General features: G+C 42.6%; 1 protein-coding gene across 17 annotated transcripts in view; it reads right to left on the bottom strand.

Annotated features, from left to right (window-relative positions):
• Nucleotides 1-18,614, bottom strand: part of FOXP1 (forkhead box P1) — a 601,095-nt gene that overhangs the window by 90,500 nt on the left and 491,981 nt on the right. Inside the window, exons 1-2 of one of the 17 annotated variants that reach the window (XM_072128419.1) lie at nt 6,761-6,937; nt 5,890-6,001 (exon numbers count right to left, since the gene is read on the bottom strand). The exons of 15 other annotated variants lie outside the window; for them this stretch is intronic. The gene's annotated coding sequence lies outside the window, so the exon portion shown is untranslated. Of the gene's footprint in view, nt 1-5,889; nt 6,002-6,760; nt 6,938-18,614 lie in introns of those variants that run through there. One more of the 17 variants, XM_072128417.1, reaches the window with a different exon arrangement.

Raw genomic sequence — 18,614 nt, 5'->3', positions numbered from 1 at the left:
CAATGTATCATACTTAGAGATCAGGATGTGTGGCTGTTCTCACTTATTATAGACACCTCTGTCTATAGATCACAGTCGAATACTAAAGTGCAAATTACATTCTAATGAGAAAACATCGGTGGAATTTTTGACAATTTTGCCATTTTACTGATTTACAACTCTAAAGTCACTCCAACCAGCCCATCTGGGAAAAAGATGTTAAAAATTAAATTAAAAATTCCAGAAATATACATATCTTTTGACAAATTAAAAAAACACAGGGCCAAGGGAAGAGGAGGGAAAGTGATCTGACAATTAAAGTAACTGTACAAAAAAAAATTGTCAAAAAAGCAAAATAAATTAAACTGCTAGCAGCGAAACAGGTTAGATAAAAATCGAAATTTAATGTATTCTGTCTTGTGTCATCTTGTTGTGTCAAGACATGAAAAAGAATAAGAAAATACAAGGCAAGAGATAAAAAAAAAGGAAAAAAAAAAAAAAAGGGAGCCCTTGAGATATCACAGATGACGACCTTTCAGATGCTGTCGGTTTACCCTATTCTGGGCTATTTGCAGAACGATGTCTCAGATTTAAGGGGCTGATAGACCTCAAAGGACCTAAGCGCAGTTCATTGTTTAACAGGCAGGTTCCATCTCTCACCTAATCAATGGCCGTCCAGTTCTTTCCCGTTACGGGGTATAATGAATGACAACTACATTTGTTACTAAATATTCATCGCACTGTGAACCGGTGGTGGTGGTGGGGATCGAAATCCATGAGAGCTCAATGTCCATGAGCCGGGGTAAAGGCCCTGGAAAAAGACAGCAGGATTCCGACTCAATGTGTCTGTACTATTCCTGCTCTTAGGAAAATATTAATGAACTCAACCAAAAAAAAAAGAGGAAAAAACACACAAAAAAAAAAGGATCCATAAAAACGTAATTGAAGTCTGTGCTGGGGAAAGAAAACAAGTTTCCAGTAACCGAAGTCTGCACTCCATAAAACAAACAAACTGCGTCCTAACCAGCCAAGTCTGGACCAAACAATAACAATTTTAACTGATGGTGTCAGAACTTTCCCACAATCTCTACGTGCAGGTGTTGTGTGTGTACTCCCCTCCCCGAAAAAGCCTTCTATTTATTTTCCCAAACTAGAGGAAAATCAATAACTTTTTAATGCAGAACAGAACATTTGTTACAGATTAAGACGTATTAATGGAACCGACTTAAAATAAACACAAAGTCACGAGTGCAAATCGTTTCATCGGTTGGGATGAGAGAGGTGGGGGACGTAACCTTTCACTGCCTGGAGTCCTGCACGTATTATGGGATTAAGTAGTAGTAGTAGCAGAGCTGAAATTGGTCATGTAGAATTCGGATAGTCCTACAGACATCAGCTATGACCTTATCTTTACAAAAAGTGGCCCAAAGAGTCAAGCAGGTACATCTAATATGGCAAATCGATTGGACAGTAGACCGCCATCACTACTTATCGGCAACTGTATATCAATCTATCCTACAGAATGACTAAACTCCTTCTGTTACCCAGTGTGGGGTCATGGTACATTGAAGACACTCAGCCTCAGTGTGCCCTACTTCTAAGCCAGTAACACTTCGGGAACAGACGATGAACAGGTGACACAACGGGCGACAAAAATTTTATTGTGTCTACCTTCTAATTATTTCAAGGCCTCCAGAGCAGAGCTGTAATAAAACAGTCTATACAGTCAGACGGCCTCGTGTGCCTTTAAGACATTTGGGAGGTTGAGCTGGAAGGTTCAGGTTCTTCTCGACTTTAGAAGTCTGGGAACTTTGCAGGAGTTTATTATGGTAAACACTGCACCTAGTGTTCGGGTAAACACACAGATCCCGATCGGCACTTCCTATTTTTTTTTTTTTTTAATTACTTTTTTTTTTTTTGTTCTTTGTAACCACTGATGATTTACAGTGTTACCAGCTCTGCCAGATTATGCAATACCCCTTTTTAGGATGTATCATGAGTCACACACACTATTAACCCATTGAGAACTTTCCCAAGATCCATCTCTTCCAACAGCGCAGGAACCTCTGGTGTCTTGATCATTTCAGCACTAGGGCCTGGAATAGATGTATTGACCTAGAATTTGGGTAACCTTCCGAGGAGATTACTTGAGATTGGGTTGTTTTTCAGTATAATAATAATTTTATAGGACTTCAGGTAAACCCTATTTGTTCCGGTGATGAATATTTGTACTAGTCAAAACTGTTGAAAAGCCGAAACCATTGATACTAAAAAAAGGTCAAATATAGTTTCATATGAATAGAAAGATTTCTCGATTAGTTGACCGATTGATCGGTTGATGATAGGGTAACGAGTACTCGAAAGATAGATAAATAGATATAAAGTGGATAGATAGACAGCAGAGAACTAATACGTCAATGTATAATAGATAGATATGGGATAGATAATAGATAGATAGGATAGGCTATAGATAGATAGATATGAGATAGACAGAATTTTCTATATATCCCTTTCCTTCTGGAAACTCCATTAAAAAAACACAACTGGAAAACCTTCTGCTTTGAAATGAATGACGATGTTTAGAATTCCTATCCCCTAGATTCACAAGAAAATAATATACCCCAATGCCGAATGTTTTCATTCCATACTCTGGAAAAACAGTAATGGATCCCCGTTTCCATGACGGCAGACACAAGTTCATCAAATAATGTTTTCTTTTCACACTTGTGTTGTTTTTTTGTTGCCTGGTCTGGGATTCTTCTTACAGCCCCCAGCTGGAACTTCACCAATGAAGCAGAGCCAGAGCCACGGAGGGATCACTAGCAGAGGAGCAGCTTTGATCAGATTGGGGTTTTTTGTTGTTCTTTTTTAATCCTGTGTGGATAATTATACTTCAGAAGGAAAAGATATTAAAGGCGTTCACTATTGTGATTAGTAATACTATGTATGGATTCTCAAGAGCGACTATGGGGCGAGGGGGTGCCATTGCAAAGAGTAGTTGTACAGTGGGTGAAAGTGACACCTTGGAACAGGTGTCGAGCCCATGAAAAAATCTCTACGTGATTGGATATGATCTAGAGAAATGGACAGATAGATAGATAGAAGGATGAATGGATGATACATAGATAAACTGAGAGACATGTGATACCATGGACTACTATAACCCCTCCACACCCAAGCACCGCACGTCCTCCCACAACTCGGCACCCCATGTCCCCCACAATCCCATATTCTCTAAATGCTTTGGCAACACTAATTTTTATTTGGTCCTTACAATAAAGCTTCCTTGAATAGATAGACAGGAGCAGGATGGATGGATGGTTAGATAGAAAACATGAGAAGTAGTAAATGTAGACAGGGTGATATCCTGAAGCTTCTCGCCCAAGAGTTCAATTGTAGAAAATGGAAGCAAGACAGCGATCCCGATAAGTGGTGAAAAAAAGGGGAACGTTACCTGCTTCCATTTTCTAGATAGATAGATAGATAGATATGAGATAGATAGATAGGATATGAGATACATGAATATATAGATCTGGAGATAGCTAGCTATGAAGTAGACTAAGATATAAGTTATACACAAGATAGATGGATACACATGCACACATAGAAGAAATGGTTGTACTCTTTCCATAAATCAATATATATGAGATAGATATCATTTTATACACACATACATGGCAGTGATGAGTTTTCTATTCTGCACTATGCAGGTGGTCCCCGACTTACAGACGACCTCTAGTTACAGACAGACCTCTCTCCCTCCTGTGACCTCTGGTGAAGTCTCTGGATGTTACTATATTCCCAGACTGCACTGATCAGCTGTAAGGTGTCTGTAACAAAGCTTTATTCATAATCCTTGTTCTCATAAAATCAAAACATTTTAAAACTTAAATTGTCACTGGGACAGAAAATTTTTTGACTGTATGTAAGTCTATTTTATAATTGTAACTCCAAAGTCTACATCCATCAACTTAAGAAAAAACCTAAAGAACCCATCCTATACATATCCAGGGGACTCTCTGCATAGACAACTCTACATCATTTTTACTCCAGGGACTTATGATCAAGATTTACCTAAAAACTGACTCCTCTTATTCATCCACAGACCCCTGTATACACTGCACATCACACAGCATAGACCCTCCGTACTGACACTCTCATCCAAGACCCCCATAGCAAAGTCATCCGGCAAATCTATTGTAATAATCCAGGTGAAAACTATACGCTGTATCCCAAATACTGCCCCTGTATATACCTCTAGTGCATTACATAAGAAGTCACCGACACCCTCCGGCCACAGAGAGGAGCCTGGGTGCCCTGGGTGATACTTAGTCACATGTTCCGGATTTGACTGTATAAAGTAGGAAGCAAAAAAATAACAAAAATAAACAAAAACAAAAGACTTCAAGTATCCAACATTCTACTCTCTACATTCCATGGAGTCTTAATATTAGGCATCTCACCGCACAGAAGGAAGGGATATAGGGAAGAGTCATTTTGCCTGTTGATGATTTGCATGTCGTACAGAAATGCAAACCCTCGCTAAGTGGCCGCTCTTCAACTCAATGCCTCTCTATATTAAAACGACACAGTTTTGGTTTACGTGACCTCGGATCCTCAAATTAAAGAGAATTTAAAAAAAAAAACGTGAAAAACTATATAAAAAGTAGTGTTTTCAGCGCCGGTTTGTTACGTGGTACCAAATGGGACGGAAGAAGTGGATTAAGGAATTACCCCCTCGAGCTACTTGTTTTACAAAAAGTCATCCAGGGGCCTACCTGAGCATCCGCTGTGTGTGTGGGTGGACCGCAGGCTCTAATTTCCTTCACCTTTTTTTCATGATTGCCCAATGACAGGTGCTGGCATTCTACAGTTTGACAGGCCGCTACACAAATAACCCGGCTTTCCTGAGAGGCCTAATGCTTCGCTAATGAACAATAAATCAAGTTTGATTACAAAGTGTCAGGCCAATCGGGGCTCTCGGTTTAAGGTTTCATTGCTGGGGAGAACACATCTCTGTTCGCAACGCTGGAAAGCGAGAGCTCAAACCGCCGAAAACAATTCTCTCTTTTTTTCAGATAAATAAAAACAAAAAAAGATTTAAAAAAAAAACAAAATTTGACACCGCAGAATTAAAAACAAGAACAAAAAAATTCAAAAAAGAAAAAAAAATTTTTAATTATAAATTAATAAATAAAAAATGCTGAAAATTGGTAAAAATAATAAACTATTTCCTCCTTGTTTTGTTTTTGTTTAGGGAGGGTCAAAAAAAAAGTAGAATTGTTCTACTGTATGTTCTATTACACAAAGTTCCTGCATCAGCAACAGCAGGAAACAGACACTGTAATAACCCTTTATCTCCCAGAAGCATCAAGCTGAAAATATCCTGCGGTGGCTATAAGACACCACTAAAAGTGTCAACAGCGGCAACACTAACTGTAAGAAGTAAAACGCCATGTCAGTGTGAAGGGGAAACAAAAAAAAAAATGTAAAAAAAATTCATAAAATTTTATAAAATTATTATAAAAATAAAATGCAAAAAAATAAATAAATAAATAAAACTGCAGCGTAGGGTATTCTATAAACCTTTGAGATCTGTCTGGTTATACACAGCCGAACATAAAGGGGAAGAGAGAGAGAAAAAAGAAAAAAAAAACCACTCCAGCCAAGTTTTCAATGACTTCATTGTTGCTCTGCAAGTGGAGAAGTTAACTATTGCAATGCCAAATCCCTGGAAGCACATGGTAAAACATCAACATTCCCAAAATGCCAGCTGTCAGATACACCCACCTGCAGCGGTGGGCACATGTGCCAGCTCAATGTGGCAACACAGAGGGTACGGTAAAAAAAAAAAAAAAAAATAAAAAAAAAAAAAAGAAACACACACCAAAGTCTAGAGTTCTAACTTACCTCTCAGTCCCTTGGAGTTCCCTCCCCAGATCAAAAGAAATCTTGTTAGAAGCAGTGAAAGGAGGACGCTGCCGGCTTGACACTGAGAATTACCTCCATTTAGATCTGGTTACTAAAAGATTTGACCGACACAATTCAGCACGAAATAAAAAAAAAAAGAAGAAGAAAAATCAAGCACTTCCTCTACGTCACGAGACAAACACCACCAAAAAAAAAAAAATTCTAAGTCTTAGATGGTGTTCGACAGTCAACCAGAACGGCTCAATGCAAGAGTGGCCGACGAGCCGCCCTCAATAACAACAAGCATGGTGATCGACACCGACCAACGTCAAAAGAAAGAACAACCCCCCCCCTCTCCGCTACCCCGGATGAGTGAACGGACAAAACCAGGAGCTCACACACATCGTGCCGGGCACACACGTGGAATTAGAAGTGCACACGCTACCGCCGGCGTGGAAATCCGATAACAGCAGCTGATAGAAATTACAGACGTGTATCTGAGAAGTGGTCGCCCCAACGCTCAAGACTAAAGAGGTGGTGGGGGGGGGTCAATGAGAGGACGATAGGGAACAGAGAAGAAGAGGAGGCGGTGGTGGTGGTGGTGGCGGAGGGGACCTTAAGGAAAAAAACTAAAAGAATCCTTAACAAAAGGAGCAAAGCTACAAGGAGCAGCGAGCGGGATTCTTGTAAGGATCCCAGGCAACTTAGTAAACAAAGCTGTGTCTCTCGAGGAGACGCCGGAGCTGCTACGGGGCTTCTTTCTACTTCTCAACAAAAACAACAACAAAAAGAGAGAGAGAGAGACGATCCCTGGCAAGTTTCAACCAAAGGAAGAGAAGAAAATGACAAAATCAATGGCATATTGACAAACCTGACAAACTCCATTTAGCTGCCACCACAAACAAGGGAGCCGGGGCCCGGAGAAGAGCTAATAAGCCTCGTTGTAGGGAGAGCCTTTAGTTTCCTCAGGTTGTAGACACATTGCACGGGTGGCTCATGGACTGACAACATGCAAAACCATCCTGAGAGCCACGCCTTTCCCAACCAATCACAACCAGCCTCTAAACATAATCAGTTCAAACACCCAACACAATGAGCTCTGGATTTTTTTTTTTTTTGCTTTGCTTTTTTTTTTTTTTGCTTCTTTCTTCCTACTGGCGGCAGGTGAAAAAATGCATTTGTCTCTAAAGCAACTAGGGCTTAATTGCTGTTAAACCTTTGACCTGACCAGGCTTGTGGCAGCTTTCTGAAAAGGCCATCAAACGGGCACACACTCATCCTTAATCAAACATGAGAAGGGAGAAAAGAGGGGGGCACTTTTTTTCCTTTTATTATTAAGAAGGGTGGGCTACCACGAGAGTGTAGAAGTTTAACCTTTAGATAAAAAAAACGGTTCAGGGGAGGGTGGGGAGAATTAACCCTGAGACGTATGTACAGACGACATCTTTGCAGCATTGACGTAAAGCGACAACCTCAGGGCACAACACGTGAAAAACAAATTCAAGGACGACTAAATCAACGCAATTGTAATAATAATGCAAAACAATAACCACAAACGTATCGAGTGTTTTATGAGGTTCCCAAACTTAACACACACACTTAGGGATCTTCAGATTAGCGCTTGGAAACACATATGCGTTTTGGCCAAACTCCCTCCCACTTGCGTTTCGGATGCGTTTAAAAACGTGACAAAAACGCCACGTGGTAAAACCGGCCGAAGGAGCCATAACTCACATGTAAAAAAAAGTTCCTGCCCTCCGAATTGCCATGGTAGCTGCACGGTAGGCGGACCACCACGCGAAATAAAATAACGGACAGGAGATTCCAATTTTTTTACATTAAAATACAGATTGTATCCGATACAGAAAACAAAAAAAATCCGGAAAACAAATCTGCACCGTGTACACAGGGTTTGAGAATCTCATATATTATAACAGTACTGTAATCCGAGCGTGATACGTGCCTAATGTAAAGTCTATTGTTCCCTGGTGTCAGCCAGAAGCTGCTGCTCACAGTCATGAGTCTGACACAAGCTCCAGTGTTACTGGCCCTTTAAAAAAAGCCTAGCAAAAGGGGTTAAAAGTCAGGGAGAGGAGCATCTTTGTCCCCTGGCGGAGACAAAACAGAGGGCAGGGTTACTGAACCCATCAAGTTGTAAGATTCCTCCCCCTTGTGCCCCGGAGTGGCAGGGAGGAGGCAGCGCCTCTGTGGGACGCACCTCAGGACTTGTTTGTTTGTTACAGTTGCTTGAAAACACAAACAAACAAAAACAACGTAAAACAGCGGAGAGGGGAGCGGGAACCACCCCAAGCCGGTCTCCCATATGCCGGTGCCGTCAGGGCTCCCTGCTACACACATCTACCGTGTTTGGTGTCCATCTGCTCTGCTGCTGTTGTCTGTTTGCTTTAACGACTGCTTTTTGTCAAATAACCCCCCCCCAAACACGTGCGCGAAAATACTGCGCTTATTTTTCTTTTTTTTTTTAAATAGTAGAAGGTTAACCCCTTCCCCGCTGCGACTGCAGCCGCACCGCCGCTCGCTGTGAGACCAACAAATTGCTGATGCTCCCCAAAATCTCAGCAAAAGTGTTGCACATCTGCGGCGCTGTTTATTGTGCACAAGCTTTGAAAAACGACAGCAAATTTTGAGACTGGTTCTTTAAAGTGTACGGTCACATTTTGCGCGGTGTTTCCGAGCCCTGCGTCAGCGCAGAGGGCTGTGCTTCGGGCCATCCCAATTAGCGTTTGTGGTGAAACACATGAAATTGCTTACCAATTGCATGCGTTTCATTGCAAATGCATTCGTGGCCCATTGCGTAAACGCAGTGCTAGCGGTACATGAGACTGCAACTTTAGGCCGTGGTTATTAGTTCCGCTAGTGCACAGGGGGCAGGCCTCGGCGTGATCGCATATATTCGTTTCCCGGGAAAAGCATGCGATCGATAACCCAATCACATGCGTTTCTCTGGAAACGCATATGCAAGCGGCCCGCCCCCTGTGCACTAGCGTCGTGTTATGAACGCAATGCTAGCGGAGCGTGTGACAACGGCCTTAGGCTATCTGCATTGCGGGTTGTCATGATGAAAATCCACATTCAATCCGCATGTTTTTCATGTGCGTTCTTCATGCTTATTTATGTATTTAGTGTTGTGCTTTTTGGGTGTTTTTTTAATTGCGAAGCAAATTTTCGCACAGAAAAAAAATGCATCTTCTACATTGCTTTTTCCGTAACACATTCACTTTGATGCTACTGTATTACGCTGTGGATTTCCCGCAAGTAAAATCCGCAAAGTGTGCAGATTAGACTTAGACTGTCCTATCACGATGGGGCACATTTATCATCCGCGGGCTCTGAGTGTGCAGTGTATGATGGTGCCCCCAATCTTTCAGAAGTGGGCAGCTGTGCTGCACCGTGGGGCACTTCTACAAAGGCGCAGTGTGCCGGCTCATTCAGCCACAGCCCCTGCACTTTGCTCCACACCCATTTGTCGTGGAGGTGGCACAAGGGGGAAAATAGGTGCAATTCCTACCCGTATGCCCGAAATTCTGCCTTTTTTGAAAATCCGCTGCACAAGCCCTGATAAACGCACGTAAACCATCCACCTGTCGTGGTAGAAATCTTCAGCGGAAAACGGATTTCTGCTCCGGATTTAGAATCATTTCCATATTTTGATGCAGATTTTGGTGTGGAAATCAACTTTCGGAGTGTCAAGATTCAGCTGAAGTCGCTGCCGCAGCAAAGGGGCTTCACTTGAACCGGAACAGAAGTCAGACGACTTGCCACATACTAGAATGGACACAGAATTTACCCCGCTGTAAATGCACCGCCATCCCACAAGCGTCACGACGTAGACTATAAACTTTTGAAAAATTGGCACAAAATGTTCACCTTTTTTGCCGCTGCCCCGCAGGGCGCGTTCACACGTTGCGTTTTGACCTGCGTTTTCATTGCGTTTGAAACGCATATACAACATCTGAGGAGAGGTGATTTGCCTAATTTCATCACTGTTAACGCATGCGTTAACAAAACACATCGTAAACGCGATGTTAACACATGCGTTAACAAAGCGTTCGCGCATGCGTTTTGTTAACGCATGCGTTAACATTGCGTTTACAACGGTAATGTAATTAGGCAAATTACCTCACATCAGCTGTTGTATATGCGTTCCAAACGCAATGAAAGCGCAACCAAAACGCAACGTGTGAACGCGCCCGCACAGGCCGATTTCACTCGTGCCGTGGTGTCTGCCCCATAGGTGTGAACGATGCCACAAGAATCGCACGAGGTTTTAGTGTGAATTGCTGCGGTTTTGTTGTTTTATTGAGCAGAACCGCAACAATGTGTAAGAAATACCACAAAAAAGACAAAAACTAACCACAACATAACCAACTTTTTTCTAAATAAGGACCCCAAATACATTTGTTTGATCCTAGGCTAAAGCTGACTTGAAATAGGCACATAGGGGGAGATTTATCATCAAGTTTCTGAGGTAAAACTGGTTGCCCATGGAAACCAATCAGAGCTCAGCTTTCATTTTATAAACGCAGTGGGAAAATGAAAGCTGAGCCCTAATTGGTAGCCATGGGCAACTAGAACAGTTGTGCTCTAAGACGCCTTTGATAAATCTCCCCCGTATAGTCCATGAGATAGGGATTGCGGTATTTATTGGACATTACATTGTAATGGGACCCGGACTCATCTATCATGCGGATCATCCCTGTCCTGCCATGTGACCATGTGGCCTGTGAGGTCCTTTGGTGAGAAAGGGACAAACTCAAGGGAATCTGTCAGCAAAGGGAAAGGTTGTGGAGCACAGCAGTGTGAGGACAACCCCCCTGGACACTTGCCGAAGCTACAATCCTGGATTATAAAACCAATTTTTTACAGTCCTGCCGCTACTAAAACATATACAGAGTTATGCTTGAACAGCTCTAAACTGCCAGTACCTAAAACATTGCCACTTCAACGAAGAGAGCTCAGAACACAGCAGTGTGAGGAAAATCCGGAACGTAAATACATTTTTCACAGTCCTGCTGTTACTAATAAATAGAACAGGCTGCAGTTCAACGCAAAGTGCACAGAGCACAGCACTATGAGCACACAGGGCAATTAGCTACAATCCCGGAATATAAATCCAAACTTTACAGTCCTGCTGCTACTAACAAAATACATAAAGCTATGATTATAGTTGCTGTTGAGGAAGATAAATTATTTTTCACAGTCCTGCTGCTATTAATAACATAGTCAGCTCTTCACCAGCAATATCTGACCCTGTGTGTAATTCATATCAGAGAGCTAAGAGCGCAGCAGTGTGAGGACATGCCTCCAATGCACTTAAAGAAGCCACAATCCCAGAATATAAACCCCTATTTCACAGTCCTGCTGCTACTAACAAAATACATTAATATGATTACACATCTCTCCAGAAACAATCCTAAACAGAGCTGCTGACACATTCCCTTTGATTGTGCCTCAGTCTGAATACACTCTAATGAGGGCAAGGATTAACCTCTTCCATGCTGCAACAAACCCCGACAACATAAGAAGGGCCACACAAGGCAACAATTAACCTCTTCAACGCTGCAACAAATCAAAGCAACATAAGAAGGGCGACACAATGCAATGATTAACCTCTTCAATGCTGCAACAAATTGAGGTCACCCTCCCAGCTGCTGCTGCTGCTGCTGCTTTTGCTCGGGCCCGGGGTAAAAGCAGAAGTGTTTGTAATTAGAGAAGCGAGTTACAAGCTAATTAAGAATGTACAAATTAGAAACAGTCATAGGGAAGCTGTGTACACAAACAGCCGGCTTGTAGGGCGAACGGTGCGATAAGGCAGAAAAGCCAAGGCCGCGGTGACAGATAAGGGTATGTGACACTGGGTGCTGTCCTCTAAAGTGGTTTTGCATCTCATGTATTTAATAAGAGCCGCCCCCCTCCCCCGGCGTTACACACGTTGTTATGAATATTTAATTGCGCCAGGACTTTTGTTGAGCCGAGATCCCAGACTTGATGTTCACCGTTTGACATCAGGGAGGGTCAAATGCACAGATGCCCTATATACATAGATATGAGGATATATTTATCCCGGTACCTCTGACGACCGGCGATACATCCACAACGGCCGGGGGATCCGGGCTACCGTACTGCAAGATGGGACTTGTGATTAGTAGGCCAGTGTTATAGGGTCTATTATGGGTGCAAAACAAGGACCCCCCATGACTGGGCTGAACCCTGTGACCAATAAAATCATTGACAGATAGGGAAAGAGCGGTGACGGGTGTTAAAGGCGTTTGTTGTAGCTCCAAAGTGTCGTTTGATACTGATGACCCATAGGGTGATGCCACACATGGTGTTTTGAACCCGTTTTTGGCCCGTTTTTAAGCAGTCCGTTAAAAAACGCATGAAAACGCATTCGTTTTTTGACAGGTTTTACCACTTAATTAAAACTGGTAAAAAACGGATGCATTTTCAAAAAACGCATCCGTTTTTGGACGGACTGCTTAAAAACGGACCAAAAACGGGTTCAAAACGTCACGTGTGGCATCACCCTTAATCAGATCACGGAGGTCCAACACCCAAACCTCTCATCACTCAGCTGCCTCTAGCACCTGAATACTTGAACAGAGACTCTATGATGGCCGTTCCTGAATACTGCAACTCATATTCCATCCAAATGAACAGAAAAGTAGCTGCTACGGGGGATCGAGTCGTCTGTCTCCAATGTAAAGGTTCGGTGATGCAGGGTTTTCCCTGTGCTGTACGGATGTTATAACCTCTACAAATCTGGAATCACTTCCTACATATGGGACTAGAATCAGCTTCTTGGGGAATGGAGGGTGTGTCCCTTCTGTCTGCTTTCAATTTTCTGTTTCAGGACCTTTGGAGGACCTTGAAAGTTCCTGAAATGGCTCTTGTGTGCATGTGTATTGAGAGCAGGAACAAATGTTTAAGGCTTTCAAGGGTGAAGATCCTTCTCAGTATAAAATTTGGTGGGTGGTTCGGGTGGCCATGGGCCCCCTAAAGGCTTGGGCCCTGAGCTACCACCCAAACGGCCTATTGCTCATGATCTATTGTAAAGAATGAACCAAAAATGACCAAAAAAATCCCCTTTAATAAGTCACTGGAGTCCCACCCCTATCTTATGGCTTGATTGTCTTAACACTTGGGGTTTGAAGTTAAAAGTTTTAAAATAATTGACTTTGATATTGCCCCTAAAGTCGTTCTCTCGAAGTCACATCCATAGATCTTGGATGAGTTGTGTTCAGTAGAACCATGGGGGTTTTGGACTCCTGATGTGATTACATATTGTACACAGCGCTGCTTCATATGTGGCCGCTATAAAATCCATTGCTGTTGCCGGGATTACAGGGCTCTGCTCATGCTCCTGCCATGGTTTCACTTCCACAACAAACAACCGGCTAAATTGAATTAGGAAAGAGTAACACGAGGTCTACCAGGAGCTCCCGGTGATCCGCTCCCGTATTATGTTGCACAAAAATTTTCACCTTCTAATTGGTAAATTATTTGACAAAGAAGTCAATGAGAAATCTCGTAAGACAATGGGCGGGCGACAGAGGTTCCTTTGGCACATAGAATAAAGTTATTCCGGAGGAACTCCTAATCCTTAGAAGCCTCAAAGTTGGGTTGTCTTCGGCTGGACCTCTGGGACTCATTCATGGCGAGTAGGTGCTCTGGCGGGCCAGTCCAACATTGGCGGGACTAGACGGAGTCCTTAGGGTGTCCATTCACATTCGATGACTGAATGATTTTATTAGGGGGTTGGACAATTAACTGATGTTTGTAGTGGCCTCACGACTCTCCCCAAGCAGTGCTCAGAAGGATCGGACATGTCAAATTATACATGATCAATCGATTTGGTTAGCTGCCAGCGATGCTTGACCTGATTTAAGCCACCCGCATGCTTGATCAAGGCGATGTGTGTGCATTTGGGATGGGCATGGATGGACATGGAACAGTTACTAAAGGCAAACAACCAGTTTTAGAGAAATGAGAGAGGAAAGCAGGGGCATAACTTAAAAACTTCATGATCCCAAGTAAAAATCTTCAACATGGCCTCTAACTCGTTATATACCAGAAGGGCCTTTGGTCACCCTAAGGGTCCAGTGTCGGGAGTGACTCTACCCTCTACTGTAGGTAACGCTTACGTGCAATACCAAACATGTCCAGTAGACTAGGGTGGCGCTGTTTCCAGTGAAAATTCAGACTCTTCCAATTTCAGTAAAGGAGTTATAAACTCAGCCTGCCCTTCAACCTGGATGAGTTCATGTCAATCTCGTGAACATCCACTATCCTGCTGTATATGGAGGGGAGGAATATCTTCATCCTGCCCCCTTTATCTGGAAGACATTTATCTGTTTTCCTAGGATAAGCTTGACTTTTGACTGAATTAGCCTGCACTCCGCTAATTAATTGATATAAAAGGCTTGTTTTACAACAATTAATGAACAGGACTCTGATTAAGCCAACGACTACGGGGGCGGGGAATACTGGAGCGGATGGAGGGCTCCTGGGTGACGTGGGTTACATTATATCACTCAGCTGCAACAACATATTCCACAAGTGGAAGGATTCACTACATCAACAGACAAAGTTGCACCCAAGAGCTTACAATCTAAGCTTCCGTATAGCCATGACTTCTATGATTAATGATTTGATCAATTTTAATTAAATCAATTTGATCAATTGACTCCATTACACGACTCAAATCAAAGTCAATGTATTCTATAATAGTGCCACTATTGTCCACAGGCTGTGTCTGGTATTGCAGCTCAGACTCAATTGTTTTACAATACAATAGTGTTACAGACCATTGGTAAGAATTGGCGCCTTTCTTAGAATTTTTTTTTTATCTTGCCCTAGCTAAGAGCTTTTTTCTTCCAAAAACCGTATCAATTTTGTCCTGTTATTGCAGCTACAATAACAGCACCACTCATGTGAATAGGTAATACCTGGTATTGCAGCATAGACCCATTTTGCAGAAACAGCACCACACTAGTCAGTGGCTATTTCCGGTATTGCGGGTTGAGCTGTCATACCCGACACAACTATAGTGTATTTTTTTATTTAATATCAAAATCTAGAATTTTGGCATATTGGGGGTTACATGGTATCAGGTGGGTGACTTGCCCTTAGTACTGACACCATTCTGGGCATATGCAATGTTGGGAATTTGTTCCTTCCGGGTTGTAACCTACGAGTCTACACGTCCCCTTCAGTTCAAGATGTCAGTGGATCCTCGGTGTGCGGCCCTTCCCCCCCTGACAAAACATCTGCTACGGCTCATTAACATATTAATACTTAAAGACACAAGCTGAACCCCCGACTAAAATTAGAGCTTCCCCTCCCGATAAAAACCAACACGAGCAAATTTTTATATCTCTTTTTTAAAAAAAAAAACAACCCCCACAAACTCTAGAACTCTAAAAAATTACAAAAAGGATACAAAAAGAATCTTCCAAATTCTTCTGGTCCCCAAAACAAGTAGAATTCTTTAGATTTAGCCAAAAAAAGGGTTGAGTTTTTGTTTCAGTTTTTTTTTTGTGCACAGTAGAGTTAAGAGCAGGATAATTACTATTCGGGAACATGGAGGCTGATGATTGAAATAATTAATCAGAGTCGTACTGAACAAATTAGCGAGTGCGGCTGAACCCGTTTAATGTCGCAATGCTCTGCGGAGCGATGGGACAGGTCTCTGAAGCTCACAAAATCAGGGAGAACAAAGGAAGAGTTGTAAGAATTTTGTCATTCGCTGCCGAGTGCGTTCTTAATGTTTAACGTGGCGCTCACCGGGTGTTTTTTAATTTTTTTAATTTCCGAGATTTATGAATTTTTTTTTGGCTCTAAACGTGTATGAATGTCTGGTCGGTTCCGGTTCTGTAGTGTATAGTGTCTAGGTGACCATATTCTGAAGGTTATTCCCAGGAGGTGCACTGGACTTTGTATGCAAAAATGTAAAAAATGTGTTTTGTTTTGGGTTTTTTGATCCTTTTCATCTACTGTACCTTGTACAAAATGCTGCTACTCCATAGCTGTAATACCACATGCATCCTGATGAAAGGGGTGGTGCTGTTGTTAGATTGAAAAATCTCTATTTTTGTTAATCATTTTTTGAATAAATCTCATTCTCACCCATGTGGTCACTCGTGATATATGGGGCCTTTCATAGTACAAAATATGGAAAACCTCTTTAGTTTGCCGCATTGGTCCCGATCATTTTGGTGTTAAAATTTCTTAAATCTGTCCACCCATTCAAAATATATGGCCCATGGAAGTTTAGCCTTTACTAGTCAAGGAGGTGGCGACCTTCTAGTTTCTCTTGAGAGAATAGTCTCTGTGGGATTCCCCTATGAATCCTTATTGGACTGTGCTTAGACACGCCCCCAAATGCTAACACCCAGTTGCCAATTTGCTTACAAATGTCTGGGTAAATTATTTGGACACCATAGAGAACATACTGTAGAATTATTAGACATGTTGAGTGATAAGCGTAGAATAATTTAGGTCGGGTCCTGACAGTCCCAAAGACAGATCACCAATTGTAGGAAGGGGATCAGGGGGATTTCTGGCCTTTTCATTGCCTGTTCCCTCTGAGAAGAGTTTTTGGTGAGACAACCCCTTTAAGGTAGAGCTTCCATCCATTAGTGCAGATGTGACTATGCGTGGGCAGCGAGCTCTCAGCCGAAAACAGAAACTGGGACTTGCTTGTTCTCATCCTACGTTGGGTCCCAGCTGCCACCATAGTCACTTTCATGACGTACCTGAGCTGACATCTCCCTATCTGGAAACCCCCTTCAAAATGCAATCTATAGTTTAATCAATGCTTTTCTGTGGGGTCTGGGGTCATTTTTTAATTTTTACATTGTGACAGGGGCAGCTAAATTTTTTAACCATTGGTCTCAGGCCAGGAATAGGCTATAGAGATCACGTGCTGTCAACAATAGACTGCAGATGGTGTGCCCAGGGGCCGATAAGACTGCCATAGGTCCCGGGCTGTAGGAATACTATTGCCCCTCCTACATCTGGTACTACAATCAGCTTCTTGAGGAATGTAGGATGTGTCCCTTCCGCTTGCTTTCAATCTGTAATTTCGGGATCTTTGGAGGTCCTTCAAAGGTCCTGAAATGGCTCTTGTGTAGATCTGTATTGAGAGGGATTTCATGGGTGAAGGCCCTTCTCCATATAAAATTTGGTGGGTGGTTTGGGTAGCCGTGAGCCCCCTTGAAGGCTTTGACCTTGGGCTACCAGCCAAAACGCCTATATTATGATCGACTACTGGGTCCGCGTTCAAAGTCTCCACCGATCATAGGTGACAGAAAGCCCGTCCAAGACCGTTTTGCAGACGAGAAATAAGTATTTAAAAAAGAATTTGCACTACTTAAAAAAACAAATGATCCCAGACCTCCCCTTTAAATTTTATAGACTTTGGAAGAAGCCTTGAATGCACGCGCGCACACAAAAGCAAACTCTGCAAGAGTATTGGCAGAAGAACACCGTCATATATTACCCTGAAAACATACCGCTCGTAATACCCAATGATTGCAGCGTATCAATTAAAAAACACCAGCAAAGAGCAGCTAATGCGCGGTGAAATACGGCAGCCATAAAGAGCATCAATCTTCTATATTGCTCTTTTTTACACTGCATAAACCCAGCCAAGGTGTCTTCTTCACCGGAGGAGCCTGGAACGCAGTGCAAGCAATCTGGAGGAGAGAGGACGGAGCCTGAGCCAGAGAGAAAAACCTGTATTACAGTTGGGAATTGTCCAGGGTTTTTACGGACTATCCCTGGAAAGCAAATTGGCACCAATTCAATAAAACACCTACTTAGCTGCAAAGGGCCACTGTTCTCGTTTCAATAGTCCCCGAGGTCTGCTGTGATATATGTACATACGGTTCTCTGCACGACCCAAAGGTTTTCTTTTCCCGGGGCACTAAGAAAATACACGTCCTCGGCTCACATTTATGTGACAATCTGAGGCCGGGTGACACAGAAAAAACACGGCGGAGAGTAATCTGCAGAGGGATACGCTGCTTTTATAAGCTCAAGATAAATATTGCATTTGGACTCCACTTCCGAGTCTGCCGGCTGTGGAGCCGGTGGGGCTAAACTTAGACAGCTGCCATGTGGCCATGGAGGTGCCGGATCGGGAAGGGACAAAAAATTATTATGTGACGCTTAAGAGCATGAAACAAGGGTAAAATAAGGTCTGGCAAAGGCAAAGCTCAACGATGGAGCGACTCTAGGTCTCTGTATTCTACATGGAGGCTTTTTTTCAGATGTTTTTTTTAATTTGTGGGCAAAATTACCATACAGTTTTTTTTTTTTTTTTTAGCAATATGATGGCAAGTAGTAGAATCATTTTCATATGGATTTGTAATATAGTGCTATATACAAAGTTAGAACCTACAGAAGTCTTCCCCTCTTTGACAAAGCCAACCATGAGATATGGATTTGACCTAAGGATCATTTAAGTTTCTGGTCATTCATAAGGAGGAATTCACACATGTGAGATTCTTTGACAGATTTCAATAGCCAAACATCTGTTCTGTATATCTGAATAGTTTTTTTTTTTGTGTCCGAAGTCAGTGGAACAGTATAGTATTCAGCATTCGGATGGGGTTACAATCAGTCTAGGAGCCCAAAGCCCATCAGTCTCTAGGAAATAGACTCTAGTAGCCTCCAAGTTGGGTTGTCTTCTGCTGGAT

The sequence above is a fragment of the Engystomops pustulosus genome, chromosome 10 (assembly GCF_040894005.1).
Source record: "Engystomops pustulosus chromosome 10, aEngPut4.maternal, whole genome shotgun sequence".
Lineage (NCBI taxonomy): Eukaryota > Metazoa > Chordata > Amphibia > Anura > Leptodactylidae > Engystomops > Engystomops pustulosus.
Note: the sequence above shows the minus strand (reverse complement) of the source record. Positions and strands in the feature narration are given on the sequence as shown.